Source organism: Thermobia domestica, chromosome 6 (assembly GCF_964235325.1).
Source record: "Thermobia domestica chromosome 6, izTheDome1.hap1.1, whole genome shotgun sequence".
In the NCBI taxonomy this organism is placed as follows: domain Eukaryota; kingdom Metazoa; phylum Arthropoda; class Insecta; order Zygentoma; family Lepismatidae; genus Thermobia; species Thermobia domestica.
The window spans coordinates 162815690-162832830 of NC_137459.1; the positions used below are offsets into that span (position 1 = coordinate 162815690).

Sequence of the window (17141 nt, forward strand, 5' to 3'; positions counted from 1 at the left end):
GCGAACACGTTTAATTCACATTCCCTTTTGCGTAATTTTTGGAACATGTAATAGCTTTTGTACTAACAGGTTTAATTAGACCAACTGTTTTTTTTTTTTTTTTTTTTTTTTTTTTACGTAATCTTGGTATTTATAAATCACACTTGTTCCCTCAAAAAATCTAAAGCTGGAAGTTCAAATAAACACTATTTAAATATCACTATTCTAACACGAATTTCACACAAAAGCAAAAATCAGATTTCGGTTTTGAAAACTGAAACCGAGTTGCAGTTTAAAAAAAAATCAATTTTGAAAACCGGAACGCAAAATCAAGTTTTGAAAACCGAAACTGAATTGCGATTTTGAAAACCAAAAAGTGAAAATCGAATTTTTGAAATGTTAACTTTTGCAAAAACTGATTTGGACAGATCTAGTTTCCTCCTTTTGTACGGGAGACCCACGTTTGATTCCCATTAGGAGTTCATGTGGTTTGGATTCCAAGTTAAACTGTAGCTCCACCTGGATACTGGAACGGATGTTAAACATAAAACAATCAGCTTCTTTTTTTGCAATGGATTCTTTTGAAGGGCATCGTATAGAAGGCATTTGTTCTTTTCATCTTTTCATCTTTTTTTTTTTTTTTTTTTTTTTTTAATAAGGGCTTAACTTATTTGCGTGTTTTGTGTTTATCATCCTCCAGTATTAGTTTAGGGACTGGTGGAGATGGTATTTTTGTTGAGAATCTAAATCCAAAAATTGCTTGCAACGAACGGGAATTTCTAACAATAAACCGCTGAGACAACGGAGTCATTATTTATTTATTTATTATCTAATTTTATTTATTTTTACTTGCTATTTCTTAGCAACATTAGAAAGTGTATATTTTAAAAATAAAAACCGAAAACGGGTAGTTAGATTCCAGAAAATTCTTTCTAAGGGTTATAAGTTTCAACAATAAGCGTCAGTAGCAGAAGCCAGCGGAAGTAGCTAAAATAGTCTGTGATTGGCTGCTTTATGTCATATGAAGAAGAAACGTCAAAACGTGATTCATAATTGCGTCTAAGCCTTTTAAGTAGTTAGTAAGTCGTCGCGCATTTACAGAACCTTACGTCAGGCGTCTGAATACGTATCTAGCGTCCAGGCGTCTCTCGCATACGAACAGTGTTATTACAGTGAGTGCCTTAGTTCAGCTGGAAGCAAATGCCTTCTTCACCTGTGTGCAGAGCGCTTTTGGTAGCATCTTGAATTCGCTGTTGAAATACGTAAGTTATCTCTTTTTATTTAGTTGGTTAGTTATTTTTACGATTTTCATATTGATTTTGTTTAGTTTTTATAAATAATGTATAAGATACATAAGATCATATTACGTATTGCGCATAAGATGGTTATGTTACAAATGTCGCTTTGTCTTCACGAAAGTCCCTGGAAATTACATATTGGGAAAGGAGTAAGTATTGGATTTTTAGATTTGCTTAAAGCGCAGAAACATCAAAAGTAGACTACTTTGGAGTACTTTGTGTACACTGTCTGAATAACTTCATAATACCACAAAATGCTTTAACTTGTGAAAATATTAAGATGAGTCGATACGTAGATTTCACTTTTGTTTCTAAAGTTCTATCCTAACAGAATATGTGTATATCTAAGTACTCAAGATCTATGAGTGTCAATTAGCAGGAAAAGAGGACCACAGCCTCCTGGCTTTTTCCTATGTATATTGGCCTCTTTCAAGAGTATTTTTATGTACTTTTTCTAGTACTGTTTGTAATCTAGCTTCTAGCGCTTCAAGGAGGTGGTTGCTTGGTTGATTTGGAGTTTATCGTTGCTTTTAGCACTCGAGATATACGAGACATGGACCTGCAAATTAATGTGGAATTCAAACCACGTGAGGTCCCACCGGGAATCGATTAGGATATTAGGATGCTATATTTCTGGGCTCTAAGATCTATGGCCATTATTTGCTCGTCGTGTATGAGGGATGACGTTCCTCGGCAATCACACTGAGGAAAGAGAAGGAAGCAAGGATTGAGGAAAGGAGGAAGCAGCCTGGGACCTGTATGTTAGGTACCATCTCGGCTTTTGCCTGGTGCGAGTGAAGAAAACCTCACTCGGGGTGGCCGGCCTGAGAAAGCTTTTCCACTTTTTCCAGCGAGTGTCCCCACCGGAAATCGAACCCGTAGTTTACGCAACAAAGTATAACCATATAAGCCACAAGAGTGAAGGGATTCAAGGTGATGACAAGAACCACAAATTAATGTTGGTGACGCATAATTGGTGAAATAACAATGTGAGGTAAGGAAAAGAGTGTGACAGAAAATTCTGTCATGTGAATTCGTTTGCCACTAAGCCATCATGATAAAATCTAGCATCTAGTTTCTAGTTTAACGTCTCTTTAGGTAAAGGAGATTTTTTTTTTTTTTTTTTTGTTTTACATTTCATGTTTGTTCTCTGATAATGAACAAACTAGTGAAGTTAAGGAATTGGAAAGAAATTGGGGTACTTCGAGAAAACCCACGTATACGGCGTTTGTCCACGACAAAGACCATTTGACAGGGTCTGGGATCAACGTAGGAACCCTATGCAGAAGAAGTGAGAGCTTTACTACTGAGCCACCGCGAACCTCCGGATGATTAATGAAAGTTAATAAATATGAGGATTTTGGTGAGGTAACAGGAGAACCCTGAGAAAATGCACAAACACGATGTTGACCACCCAAACTCATATGGCATGGAATCCAGCTAAAAATCCCTTGCACGAGAGATATACTTTCTACCACTGAGCCACCATCCTCCCCTCGCTCAGAATTTGAATTTGTGTTTCTGTACATCACGTGTCGAACTCTTTAAGCTCGTGTTGCTTGTCCTTAGGAAGAAGACGTCCTAGAAGAAGAAGAGATATGCCAGCGCCTTCGGGCAAATCAGCAATTCGGCATATGATATCACACACACACTATATATATATATATATATATATATATATATATCCGAGATTTGTGTATCACATTGAACTCGTTCATTAAACGATTTACAGTAAACTATGTTTGTCGTTCTACCTCTGAGGGTAGATGTACGTTGGATATAGGTAAAACAAACAACACACAAACAAGATAATCACTTCTGTTTTTTTTTTTTTTTTTTTTTTTTTTTTTTTTTTTTTTTGACATGTTCCTCTGTGTAATGGAGAGTCCGTCGAATTGACTAATTTGTATTTACATCATCTTGTGAACGGAGGCTAGGTAGGACGAAATCTACAGTTTAAAGTAAACATTTTCAAACTATAAGCTGGGGGAAAGTTAACGCTTTATAGAAAAGTTTATTATTTATATCTTTCAAAGCGGTAACAATATTTTTTGTTATTTGGTAGTCAGACAGTTACAGTTCCATAGGTCATGTTTTTTATCATCAAAATTACGAAGTAACTTGGCATTAACAATTAAAAATGTTATTTTTTAGGTATGTTGTAGAATTTTAACTTATACACTTAATATACAGAAAACTGAAAAAAATGAAAAACACTGATTTAAGGTGAAATCTGTACAAGCCAAAGACAAGGAGGGGCTAGAGCCTGCAGTTCCCCTCTATTCCCCTTATATTTCTCCTTCGAAAACAGAGAATTGTAGATAATTTTAAAATTGAAGGGAAACTAGATATTAAATTTTTGCAATTTTATCTGCCAAATTAAATTCAACTTAGTATGTTTTACTCATTTCTGCATAAACTGATATGCTTCTTGCTAGATGAACCAAACATTCCCAATTGATCTTTTCTCATTCCAACATGTAACACTTCCCAAGTGTAATACTCCGATTTTCATAAACTTTAGCAGGTAGACACTACCCATGAAATAAACGAATGCGTGATTATTTTATTTTCTGCGGAAAAACGGTTTTAGGGGGCAAAAGCCCCCATTCAAAATTTTGAAATTTGGCGCCCGAAAGACAAGAAGTAGACCAAAGTGAATGAAATTCTGCACAGATATTGTAGATATAAAATAAAGAGTTATTTTCCCCTACGAACACCCTAGGACACAAACGAGCAAGTATTTCCTACTTAAAACCATCTTTTCATTGGCAGATTTTCACTATTTTAACACTAGCCGTTTCACTAGCCCTTACAATGTTTTCTCCGCATGAGCAAAAACGTGTCGATTTATTTTCTGTTTACTGCTGATGTGCCAAATTTGAAGCAAATCGAATGGAAACACTTGGGAATCACGAGTTGCTTTATTTTACATATACAACATCTACACAATTTCATTCGCTTCGGTCCACTCCTACCCGCGCTTTTACGATACTATTTACTGTTTTGGATGGAGTCTTGGCCCCAACACTGATTTTCCGCAGAGAGAGAGAGAGAGAGAGAGAGAGAGAGAGAAAACATGTGTTCATCTATTGTTCGTTTATTGCCTCTACACAAAGTTTCGTTGCAATTCTTCATGTCCTTCAGCCACTTCCAACGTATACTTATTCGCACCTTTGATATTTAGTGATCAAAGATTTGGAGGGATTCGAGCCCCACCCAACCGTTTCTTCCCGGAAAATACGAAACGCGTATTCCCTCATTTTACTTCTACAATATCTGTGCACAATTTCATTTCTTTCCGTCCGCTCCGTTTTGCCTTTCAAGTATCAACTTTCAAAATTTTGGGTGGCGGCTTTTGCTCCCCTAAAACCGTTTTTTCTCAGAAAATAAAAAAAAATGAAATGAAGTCTTTGAGTTTTACGTCCCACTGTTATGCCGGTTAGGCTAAAGGAGACGGTGATGATGAGAGATGAATGAAATGGTGGAATGAAGAAAGTGGGAGGAAACGGGAGAACCCCGAGAAAACCTACGCACACGGTGTTTTTGTCAACCACAAAGTTCACTTGGAGAAAACAAAACACGTATTCGTTTATTTTTTGTTTATTGTCTTTGCACAAAGTTTCGTCGCAGTTCTTCATGTCCTTTAGGAACTTCTGACGTATACTTATTCTCACTTTTGATATTTCGTGATTAAAGGTTTGGAGGGATCCGTGTCCCACCCAACCGCTTTTTCAAGGAAAATACAAAACACTTATTTCCTCCCTTTGCATCTACAATATCTCTGTACAATCTCACTCACTTCGGTTCACTTTTTCTTGCCTTTCGGGCGTCAACTTTTAAAATTGTGGGTGGGGGACTTTTGTCCCCTAAAACAGGTTTTCCGCAGAAAGATAAAAAAATCCGTATTCGTTTATATATTTTATTTTTTGTTTTTTTGCGTATTATCCCTACACAAAAGTACGTTGCACTCATATAGCCTCGCTGCTGAACGGGACGTTAAACTAAAAATCAACTCAAAATTACGTTGCAATCCTTCATGTTATTAGGCACTTCTGAAATACTGTTATTAGCATTTTTGATATTTTGTGATCAAAGGTTTGGAAGGGTCCGTGCCCCACTCAACTTTTTTTTTTTTTTTTTTCAGGAAAGTACGAAACACGTATTCCCTCATTTTACGTCTACAATATCTGTACAATTTCAGTTCACTTCGGTTGGGGCCGCGGTGGCTCAGTGGTAGAGCGTTCATGTCTGGTGCTTGGGGTCCCGGGTTCGATCCCAGCCCCCGGCAGCTGAACTTTTTGATGGACAAACACCGTGTGTGTGGGTTTTCTCGGGGTTCTCCCGTTTCCTCCCACCTTCTTCGTTCCACCATTTCATTCATTACTCATCATCACCGTCTCCCTTAGCCTAACCGGCATAACCGTGGGACGTAAAACTCAAAGATTTCATTTTAGTTTTTTCAATTCACTTCGGTCCGTTTCTTCTTCCCTTTCGGTAGTCAACTTTCAAACTTTTGGATAGTGGCTTTTCCCCCATAAGGCCGTTTTTCCGCAGGAAATTTAAAAAAAAAACGAAATCTCAATACTTCTACAATATCTGTGCACAATTTCATTCACTTCCGGTCCACTTCTTTATGCCTTTCGAGCGCCAACTTTCAAAATTTTGCGTAGGGGCTTTTGCCTCCTAAAACCGTTTCCCGAAGAAAATAAGAAAAGGACGTATTCGTTTACTTTTTGCTTATTAAATCGTGTACTTATCGATGTTTGAAGATACCTAAGTTATTACATAATATATTCAAATAAAAATTTGGTTTAAATATTGTTAGAATAGACTCTTGATGGGCCTCTCCTGACGCCGAAAGATTCTGATAACTTCGAGATAAAATTGGGAAAAAAACTGGGTATAAATTTTGTACATTTACTAAACGAGACGAGACGAAGAATCTTGCCGAGAATCGAGACGAGACGAGAACGAATTCTTCTGGAATTGGTATGAGATTCTTCAAGAATTTAAAAGGTGAGACAAGCAAATTTTATTTCTCGTCTCGTGGGCAACACTACCTACCGGGAATTGGACACGGGATCTCGCACACCTAAGCCATGGGTCTAGGAACTACACTAGAGGGAGAATTCCTTGCAATTTGCAATACGAAGTACGTGTACTAGTAACATATAGTTTTAAGGATGCTGAGGAATCTCTACATTCTTTGTTTACATGAAGGTTGCCTAGTGTTCTCTTTTAAAAATCCTGGTTGGCATTATTTGAAAAGCTCTGCATTCTTATCCATAGGTAAATATAATTCAATCAAGCAACAAGTTAAAACTTCTTTGGTTCATTTAGATCTGTACTCAGTGCTGCTATTCAGTGGGTTCGCACCGGTTCGCTAGAACCGGTTATTAAAATATTTCGAGTCCGCAGAACAGTTTGTTATACCCAAAAATAACAGCAAATTTTACCTACTATACCCAGGAACAGTAAATTTTAGTTTAACTATCTTTGTTTTTAGAAATTTTTACAGCTACAAGGTTAAACATATGGGGCCTTATGCAGAGTTCCCATATGACCTGACTATTGCAGGAAACATATGTTAGTCAAACTCTTTAGTATGGCACTAATCACGCTTCAGAACGAGTCTGCATAAGGCCCGTGATCTCTCAGAACACGGTATAAGCATTTATTTCTTAATCTCAAATGCTCAGGTATCAAGAATGAGAACTGGGTTAACATGAGTGTAGTGGTGAGGGTTATTTATATTTGAAACACACACATACAATTATCAAAAATTGTCGATTCATTGTTGGATTAAGGTCTTCCCAATACTTTTTGAGAACCGTTTTGGATAATTCGTTTCCAAGATATTCACAGTGCTACCAAATTTCCTCACACTATCTTGTAATATTAGGATGCTGTGTGATATTAGGTTGCTACCTGTCACTTGTGTATCCAGTAAAACATTTTGCTTTTTGTTTACCTTATATGGTTTGCTTCCGAAGAGAGTTATACAACTACCTATCCATATCCATCGATCTCTTTCTATATATAATATATATAAAGAATTGGTTGTTTAAAAATTAGAATAACACCACTGATTTTACTTGAACCAAAAATGTAAATGTCTGCAGCAAGAATGTGCAGTTGCGGCTGTTGAGGGAAGTCACATCAGAAAAAGAATAAATTTATCACTTCAAGCCAATAGAAGAAAGCTGTACACAAGATTTGTATATTAGGTAAGCTTTCTTCCTTTCGCTTCCTTCCTTTCACCGAAGTTACTTCCCTCAAGAGCCGCCAATGATTACAGAGGCGGGTGGTAAAGTATTTTGAACAGAACTATATAACTTATCGTAACAAAGCAAATAGATTGTTTGTTCATATATCGTCGCAGGAACGTAACTCCATTTTCGTAGGTTTACAGGCGAGAGGACAAAAATATTATCTGCTTACAAAGATGTGTTTTTAATAAGATGGTAATTGAGCTACATTACAACAGATGATCGACAAAGAGAACAGATGGCGTTCCGTTCCATTTACATCCAAGTGGGGCCTTGAAAATTATGCCCAAACATGAAGAAAACTAAAACCACATTTTTGGAGTTACGTTCCTCTGGTTCTCATGTGACGATATGTCAGGTAATGTATGGACAAAATTGAATTAGAGATGGGACCGAGATGAGATGAGACGAGATTACATACATGTATTAGAAGTAGTCTGTTCGAAGCACGTGTGCCATTGCTAGAAGTATACGTGTGCCTCAGTTAGGAGAGGACACCACGATTTGATAGTTAACAGGGCTTTTCTTTTCTTTCTTTCTTTTTCTTTTTTCTTCCTTCCTTTCTTTCTTTCTTTCTTTTTTTTTTTTTTTGCATATACAAATAATCTCTTTCAGGATAACTATCAATTGCTATTGGCCACGAACAGCATATCTTTTAGCGCCATAAAAGTTAGTTTTTGTCTTTATTTGGAAACTAGGCATCAGACTTTTCTCTGTGAGTTTGTTAAGCTCGATAAGATCTATAGAATTAAATACAGTGAAACCTCTCTAAAGCGGACAGCCGTGGGGAATCAAAAATTGTCCGCTATAGAGAGGTGTCCGCCTTAGAGAGGTGTCAATATTTCCTTACGTAAATTAATAAACAATGTAATATCCAATTAGAAAAAATAATTGCACTAATCATGTATTTACGAATATTACCAAAATGATACTGAATCTGCATTATCCTCTGCCATTCAATACTCTATGTTCTAGAAACAACATGGAAATAAGATGTTACAGTTTTCTGACTTTACACTTATCACTACTTACTACGTTTACAGTATGTTCCTTGGGCCCTTTAATTTGTGAGTTAATTGCAGTTTAGTAGTGTCATTTTTGAGACAATATGCGCAACCGAGGGCAAAAAGTACTAAATTTGCCTTCTACTTGGTCAGAGATTCCAGAGGGACAGTAGAATAACGTGTTATCTGAAACGGCAGGCAACTACCAATCACTTTTGTGTCTAACAGGTTGGGTGGGAGTGAAATGCAAGCAAAGAACATGAGGGTGTTGTTAAACAGATAATGCTTCATCTGGGTTGCTGAGTAGACAGTTGAAGAGGCAAAATGTTGTCACAATGCTTCCTTGGTGACACATGTATGAATTACTGAAAATGTATTTTTACTGTATTTTTCAACTTGCTTCTAGAGAAAGTGTCCGTAATACAGAGGTAAATAATACCTATAAAAGACAGAAAATACTGTCCGTGTCCGTACTAGAGAGTGTCCGTTTTAGAGAGGTTGTCCAATATGATTTTTCCTATTACAGTGTTTGGGGATTACAAAATATGTCCGCTACGGGAGGTGTCCGCTTTATAGAGGTGTCCGTTAGTAGAGGTTTCACTGTATACGTCTTTTGCAAAATATGTTAGTTAATACGAATTAAAGTTTAAGAGTTAATCATAATTTTAGGCTATACCTCATTAAACATACTACGTACTTCGGTTTTGAAAGCTGAAACCGATTTCTCGGGTTTGAAAACTGAAACCAAGGATTTTCGGCTTTTTGAAGTCAAATATCTGCCATAAAATATCGAAATTGAGTTTCCGTTTTGAAATAATAAAATTGTTTCAAAAATCCAACAACAACTGGTGATTTTGGTAAATTCTCCATTACAAAACTATTTTCACGCAAAAAAGGGTGCTCGAATTAGGAGAAATAGCATTCTCCCTCTTTCCATTTCTTTTAAGATTACCATTCCCCTAGTTTTCGAAACATTCCCTAGATAACCAGTGGTCGAAAGAAGAAATGTCAAACATCAGGACCAGTAGCACATATATTTTGCAAATGAATTTTGAAGTGTATCATCCAATTAAAAATTTTAAATGTATATGCAATCTCACTATGAAAGATGCCAGTATGAACATTAATGCAAAGAAGAAGTGTCGGAGTTGTCAGAGTATATCATACCGAAGTATATGATCCATTTCGAGCATTGCATATAACATACTTAGCGCTGTAACAAATCTCTTCGGGGCCCTGGGGCCGTAGGGTGTTTTTGGACCTCCTCAGTCAGCAAGTGTGCCACAGTGGAAGAGATCCCCATCACAGAGCAAGTTTGAATAATAACAGCTGAAACTTGATCTCTTTATCAGAAGTCATGACAACAGACTCCCTTTACTTGATTTATGCGGGGTGTCCATAAAGTCCTTTGCCATCCCTAAAACTCCGAAACGGTGAAATATATGTCAAAACGAGAGAAAAAAAAACATATTTCATCATTTCAAAAGTACCACGTATTGAGGGAAACAAAGTTACTCCAGGGTCCCTCGGAGGGTACTAGACGGGCTCCAACTACGGTTACCATATTACCCGATTTTAGCGAGTACCACACAATTATCAGGGCCTATATTCAACCCCGCTTAATCATCTCTTAATCACGAAAAACCACCCGCTTTTTTGGATTGAAAAAAAATCTAAGACAACTTTGTTGATAAAGTGTTGTTACATTCAACGTAAACCGCTACATCTCTGTGTCAATCTCAATCGCCATTCAGTTAAATTTGGACTCGCACTCAGGCTAAGGCTGTGAACTATTTGTCCAGTGCGCGTGCGCAGAGCTGTTTGCTAATAAGCGATTTGCTCTAATCCATAGTGGTTTTCTTTGTGTAGTTCATCTGTTTTTAATGTAATGTACTGGAGGCTCTGTACGAATGAATATTCGTTTTTAGATGTTGTTAGAATAATACATGTACTTTAGTTTCGTTAGAAAGTATATTGAAAGTGTCACTTAACAAAAAAAAAACTAAAAAAGGAAAACAAAGAAAAAAGGTCCGAAGGATCCGAGATCAGTATTTATAATACACACGTTCATATCAGTACTTACGGTACGGTTTAGAATCCCCCGCTTTTCTAATTTTAAACTATGGCTACCCTAGGTCCAACTCAAAATTTTCAAATGGCAAGGGGGGTCAAGTGGTATATCGTTTGAAAGCTATTTTCAAAAGAAAGGCGATGGAATAAGTTTCGATTCTCTATAGTAAACATGTACAAAATTGCGCCAGGTCAAAATGTTAATAGAGTTTGCATTGAAAAGTATTTTGCCACCCCTAGAACTCTGAAATGGCTCAACAGATACCAAAACTGAAAAACACATATTTCATCATTTCAAAAGTACCACGTATTGAGGGAAACAAACTTACTCCAGGGACCCTCGGAGGGTCCCAGAAGGGGTCCAACTCAAAATTTTCAAATGGAAAGGGGATCAACTAGTATATCGTGTGAAAGCTGTTTTCAAAAGAAAGACAATGGAATAAGTTTTGATGCTCTATAGTAAACATGTACAAAATGGCGGTACGTCAAAATGTTAATAGAGTTTGACTTGAAAAGTCTTTGTCCACCCCTAGAAATCTGAAATGGCTTAACAGATATCAAAACGGAAAAACATGTATTTCATCATATCAAAAGTACCACGTATTGAGGGAAACAAAGTTGCTTCAGAGTCCCTCGGAGGGTCCCAGACGGGGTTCAACGCAAAAGTTGTAAATGGCCGTTTGAAACAATTGTTAAAAGAAGGAAGATGGAACAAGTCTTGTGGGTATATTAATCCTGCGAGAAATGGCGGGGGACTGAAAATGTTAACACAGCCTTGTAAAGCAAATTGTAGTAATACTAATAATAGCACTACTACTTGTAATAGGAATATTAGTAAAAGCGTCAGAAGTAGTAGCAGGCACACTTCTACTTGAAATAGTATTGTCTCAATTAGTAATGCAGACGTGGCACCCAGTTTATTAAACCTTTCAATAGATGTAACAGTTTACATATCTCTCAGTTCACCCAATCCCTGTTCTTTCGGACACGGTTTCCATAGCCGTTCCAAACTTGTATCATCTTCATTCTTTTACCAATAACTTTCAAACAATATGGTACTTGACCCTTTTCCTATTCGCAAATTTTAAGTTGGACCCCACCTGGGAACCTGCAGGGATTCCGGGACAAATATTTGCACATCGAAAAGTTGTACTTTACAAATAAGGAAACACTTCTTTTAGCGTTTTGACATCTTATGTTTTACCGTTTTGGATCATTGGAAGTGACATAGACTTTCGATGAAGGCAGTATTAACATTTAAATCCCCCCGCCATTTCACGTAGAGTTGGTATGGAAACATAAGACCTATTCCATCTTCCTTCTTTTAACAATAGCTTTCAAACGATATACTACTTGACCCCCCTTGCCATTTGAAAATTTTGAGTTGGACCACGTTTCGGACCCTCCGAGGGACCCTGGGGTAACCTTGTTTCCCTCTATACTTGGTACCTTTGAAATGATGGCATACGCGTTTTTCAGTTTTGGTATCTGTTGAGTCATTTCAGATTTCTAGGCGTGGCCAATGATTTTTCAATGCAAACTCTATTAACATTTTGACCTTCCGCCATAGGTTAACTATAAAGAATCGAAACTTGTTCCATCGTCTTTCTTTTGAAAAAAGCTTCCAAACGATATACTACTTAGCCCCTCTTTAAATTTGAAAATTTTAAGTTGGACTCTGTCTGGGACTCTCCGAAGGACCCTGGAGCAACTTTGTTTAGCTCAATATGTGGTACGTTTGAAATGACGAAATATGTGCTTTCTCGTTTTGACATATATTTCACCGTTTCCGAGTTTTAGTGGTGGCAAAGAACTTTATGAACACTCTGTATGTATGGTTTTCCGGTTGATTCTGAGGAACCTTCTTTTCTCAGGACCCCTTGCTGCAGCAACTGCTAGCTTTTTTCTTCTGAGAGGCACAAATGGGTAACACCATTAAAACCCAAAAGTAGTCAGTCTACTAGGTCTTTTGATTTCAATAGAGACGTAGATCCTATTAACGTAAAATGTGTAATATATCTACAAATAATTAAGACATACTAGCTGAAATTAAAGTTCTTCGTAAGGGGAGAATTGATTTGTGGATAATACGATATGTATTTTAATTGAATCTTCTTCCCTTTTACGATATGTATTTTAATAAAGTGTAATGGTAAAAACCCATGATATTTTACTTCAGCAAAAAAAAAAAAAAAAATCTACCATCTAGAATATGTCCTTTAATCAAATTGATATGATTTAAAAACCGAGCTTGAGTTGCGTACTATGCTTTTTTTTTTTTTTTAAAAAAAAAAGCCGGTTTAGTCGTTTTGTCGACCCCAAAAACTACAAATTGGACACTAAGCTCAATCATTTTGGACAGTTTATTTTTCACCTCTTTCCAATCCTCGTGCTGATTAGTGCTGTCGAATTTTTGTCACATTTGCGGTTTTCAGTTTTTGAAAACCGGCTCCCGCTCATGTGGTTCGGATTCCACGTTAATCAGTAGGTCTATGTCTCATATACCCTTGCTGCTGAGCGGGACGTTATACTCAAAATCAACTCAACTCAACAAAAACAATTCTAGAGAAAATACCACGAGATAAAAACAGCCTAGAAAACGTCCTTATACAAGAAGGTTTGACGAAATCAAGAACAACTGGGGAGTAACCTGACAAAGAATTGCTCAAGATAGACAGTTGTGGGGAAGACTTGGAAAGACCTTCATCCAGCAGTGGATTGGTGATGGTTGATTATGATTATATTTTTCACTACTATTTTTCAAACTATACTAAGTAGTTACAAAGTAATAGGATGCTTTTAGACATATTATTACACTACTAGACCATAGTCTATTAAAAAAAGTATTGTTAACTCAATTTCGACCAAAAAGTGACTTAGCATAGTTGATTTTTTAATGTCCCGTTCAGCAGCGAGGCTATATGAGACGTGGACCTGCTGGCTAACGTGGAATCCGAACCACATGAGCTCCCACCGTGAATTGAACCCGAGTCGCCCACCCAAGTCTCGTACGCTAACCGCTTAGCCACGAATGAGCTTAGTGACTTAGCATAGTCTACCTGTAAAGTTCATATATATATATATATATATATATATATATATATATATATATATATATATATATATATATATATATATATATATATATAACTTTTACTATGTAAGGTAGGGTAAAAATGGATCCAAAATTTAACGAAATTCGTACAGCGAAAAAAATATTTTTGATCCTTCACAAAACTATGAAAATTAATGCAAAAGAAAACTATAAAGTTAAGAATCACTTGTTTTGCCGGGATAGAGGAAATAGATACAGATAGCCCGAATTACGTATATACATTACAAGAACAAATTATGATCAATGGACGTAAATAATTATAGACTGGATACTACGAGACAAAAACAGCCTAGGAAACGTCCACATACAAGAAAGTGTGACGAAATCAAGAACCACTGGGGAGTAACCTGGAAAAGAATTGCTCAAGATAGATAGATGTGGAGAAAACTTGGAAGGACCTCAAACAGTGGATTGATAATGGTTGATTATGATGATCGTGATTATTTTATTATATCTGGAGCTCAGAAGTAAACTAAACCAAGTCATAATTTGGTAATTTTACAGGAGAAGCAAAAAACTGGTTCCTTAAGTAATGCCTATAGTACTGTGTTTCAAACTAAACGTTTACTAGGCAAGGTAGGATAAAAATGGATCCAAAATTTAACGAAAGTCGTACAGCGAAAAAAAATATATTCTTTACTATTTAATTCTTCATGTTATAGCAAAACTGCGAAAAATAATACAAAAGAAAACTAGAAAATTAAGAATAATTTGTTTCCGCGCGCGAGAGAAAATAGATATATATATATAGCTCGAATTACCTATATACTTATATATATAATATGTATGTCCATGTTTCGCAAATTTTCAATAAATATAAAATTTCCCATCTGCCCCAGTTGCTCCTGCCTGGTTACGGTACTGGATAATGCATTACGACCTTAAGAACTTGTATAAGAAACATAATGCACTTAAGTGAGACGCGAGCTATGCAAAACATCGGATTCCGAATTTAACTTGGTTGGTGATCCAACCTGAGACCAACAAAGATGAGTGCTGTAACTCCCACCACAAGTTTGAGGAAGTTCGTGTTATAAAGTGTCAATTGAACACGGAGATGTGAAACGGTAATAAAGCATTTGATCAATTTGAAACAAAATATAATGTAGTAATAATTTACCCTATTTGTTAAGATACAGGTAGAACATAATGAACGTTATATTTGTTTTTTTAAAATTACAGTCAACGCAGAATGTATTGGATAATGAATGAGAAATTGTAAAGTTTCAATTTCGGTACGATTAAATATATTCGTGCTGCTATGTGTTGCGTTATCCGTTAGGAAGTATTGAACAATTCTGATTCAAAGAAAGGAAATAAACTACTACCTAGGTATATAGTACTGGAGTTAATTTAACAGTTTAATTGTATAGGCAGTACTGTGGCTGAGACAAAGTCTATTTAGCCCAGTCAAATTAGGATTTTGGTTTCCAAAAATTAGGAGAAAGCTCGAAATATTTTTAATTCACTTGGAGCATCCCAAGGAAGGGAAAACTGAGTTTGCACCATTTTCTGACTGGAGCTTTCGACGCTATGGCCAAAAAACGGTCAAAATTTTGGCTTTTGAAACTTTTCTTCAGATTTTTATTTACATAACTACTGCTTCTACAGTATGTGTCCGAACTTCATGGTTAGTACGTCATTCTCTTTATAATAAAGCAGGCTTTCAAAAACAATATGGAGTCGGTCTGTATTACATGTTAAAAAAAGATAAATTAGGGAAAATTTGGGAAATTTCTCTGCAAAAATTCCTATTTTTGAAGTTTGGGGCCCTCTGGATCGGCCCTGGATCAAAGTATGCAAACCTAAAAAAGTCTGAAAAAAACGCGTAAATATTAGTAATGCTTTTGCCAAATATCACTCCAATATCTTATATAGTAACCGGGAAAATATTTCCAAATTTTATCTCAAAGTAGTAACTATAAGAATAGTAATAGAGATAATTAGGACCTAAATTTTCTGGACAGAGTACTATTCATACAAATTTGATGGTTTGTACGTTATTCTCTTTAGAATGATGTAATTTTTAAAATCCAATATTGTTCATGTCGCTATGACTTACGAATAAAGGGTAATTTGGACGAAAATCGGGAAATTTCTGTGAAAAATATTTTTTGAGATTTAAGGTGCTGTAGAGCGGCCTCAAAGTATGCGCCTCTAATACACATTAGAAACTACGTTGGTAATACAGATTAGGAGCTACGGGATGTTGGTAATGTTTCTATCAAATCGTTCTAATATCTATATAACGTCGTTCTTAAAAAAAAAAAATATTTCCCAATCGAAGAGTATAGAGGAAAAACGATGAGGGTCCACCATTTGCAGTGTTTTGGAAAAGGCAAATAAACTTTCATGTATCCTATATTTACCATTGTAGACCTGTATCTTCTGTCGTGTTCATTGAAAAACTGTCATTGCTTTTGCCCTATTAGTATATGATACAGCAAAAGTAAAAGGCTGAGCTACTACTTGGCATAATATCTATAAAACTAACCGAAAAATTGAATCCTCATAGTTTTTCCTCTGAACACTTCGATTCTCTTTGGAGTACATCATCACACATTTTATAATGACTTTGTACGGATTAACGCTGACATCATTGACCACAATGTGGAAGTAGGTCGCTCTATTCTGCTACGCTCCTTTGCAGATAAACGAAGCTAGTAATCGTAAAAATTGAAATAAATGTTTGTTAAAATGAAAAAGAAAATGTATCTTCATTAAGAAAAAGCAGTTAAAATGACGCAAACACTGGTTTAAAGAATCATATAAAGAACGATAAATACAAGTATGTCAATACAAGAAGCAAGAGCAATCAAATAATTCAGTACATGAATGATCAATACAACGATTTTTCATTTTCTTCTTCGTTTGCAACAAGATGGACCGGGACAGTCCTCTTCCAAATTTTCATGTGCTGTTTCATTGTTTGCATCCAACCACTCGTCCAGGAAAGGATCAAAAGTCAATCGGTCTTCGGTGTCGACATCCTTCTCGTAGGAATTGACGTCCAGTTGGATATACTCGTCTTCAAATGGGGGATTGGTGCAAGTATGTCCTTTGCACTGTGTGCAGATGACTGAGCATTTCATCCCTGCTTTGCGGCAATAACAATTTTTCTGACAACCTTTTGTACAAGTGCAAGAAATCTTATTCAGCAATTCTTGGGGTGTTGCTGGTTGGTCTGTCGTAATCGGAGGGAGACCGTGTTTCGTGGTCTTCCAACCACACTGTTCAGTTTTGAGGAAGTTGTTTTTCCATACTTGCACCTGAAAATATACTCTTAGAGAATGCTGTCGAGCAGCTGCCTCAGTTGGAGGCAAACATGCCAAATTGAAATCACTTTTTGATAATGCTTTATGGAAGAGTTCAAGGCGTGTCTCACTTAGTGATTTGTTACTGC

General features: G+C 36.4%; 1 protein-coding gene across 1 annotated transcript in view; it reads left to right on the top strand.

The window, feature by feature from the left end:
- The first annotated feature begins 1108 nt into the window (after positions 1–1108).
- LOC145687731 (uncharacterized) overlaps positions 1109–17141 on the top strand; it is a 98572-nt gene continuing 82539 nt past the window's right edge. Inside the window, exon 1 of the mRNA XM_081761183.1 lies at positions 1109–1241. The gene's annotated coding sequence lies outside the window, so the exon portion shown is untranslated. The remainder of the gene's footprint in view (positions 1242–17141) is intronic.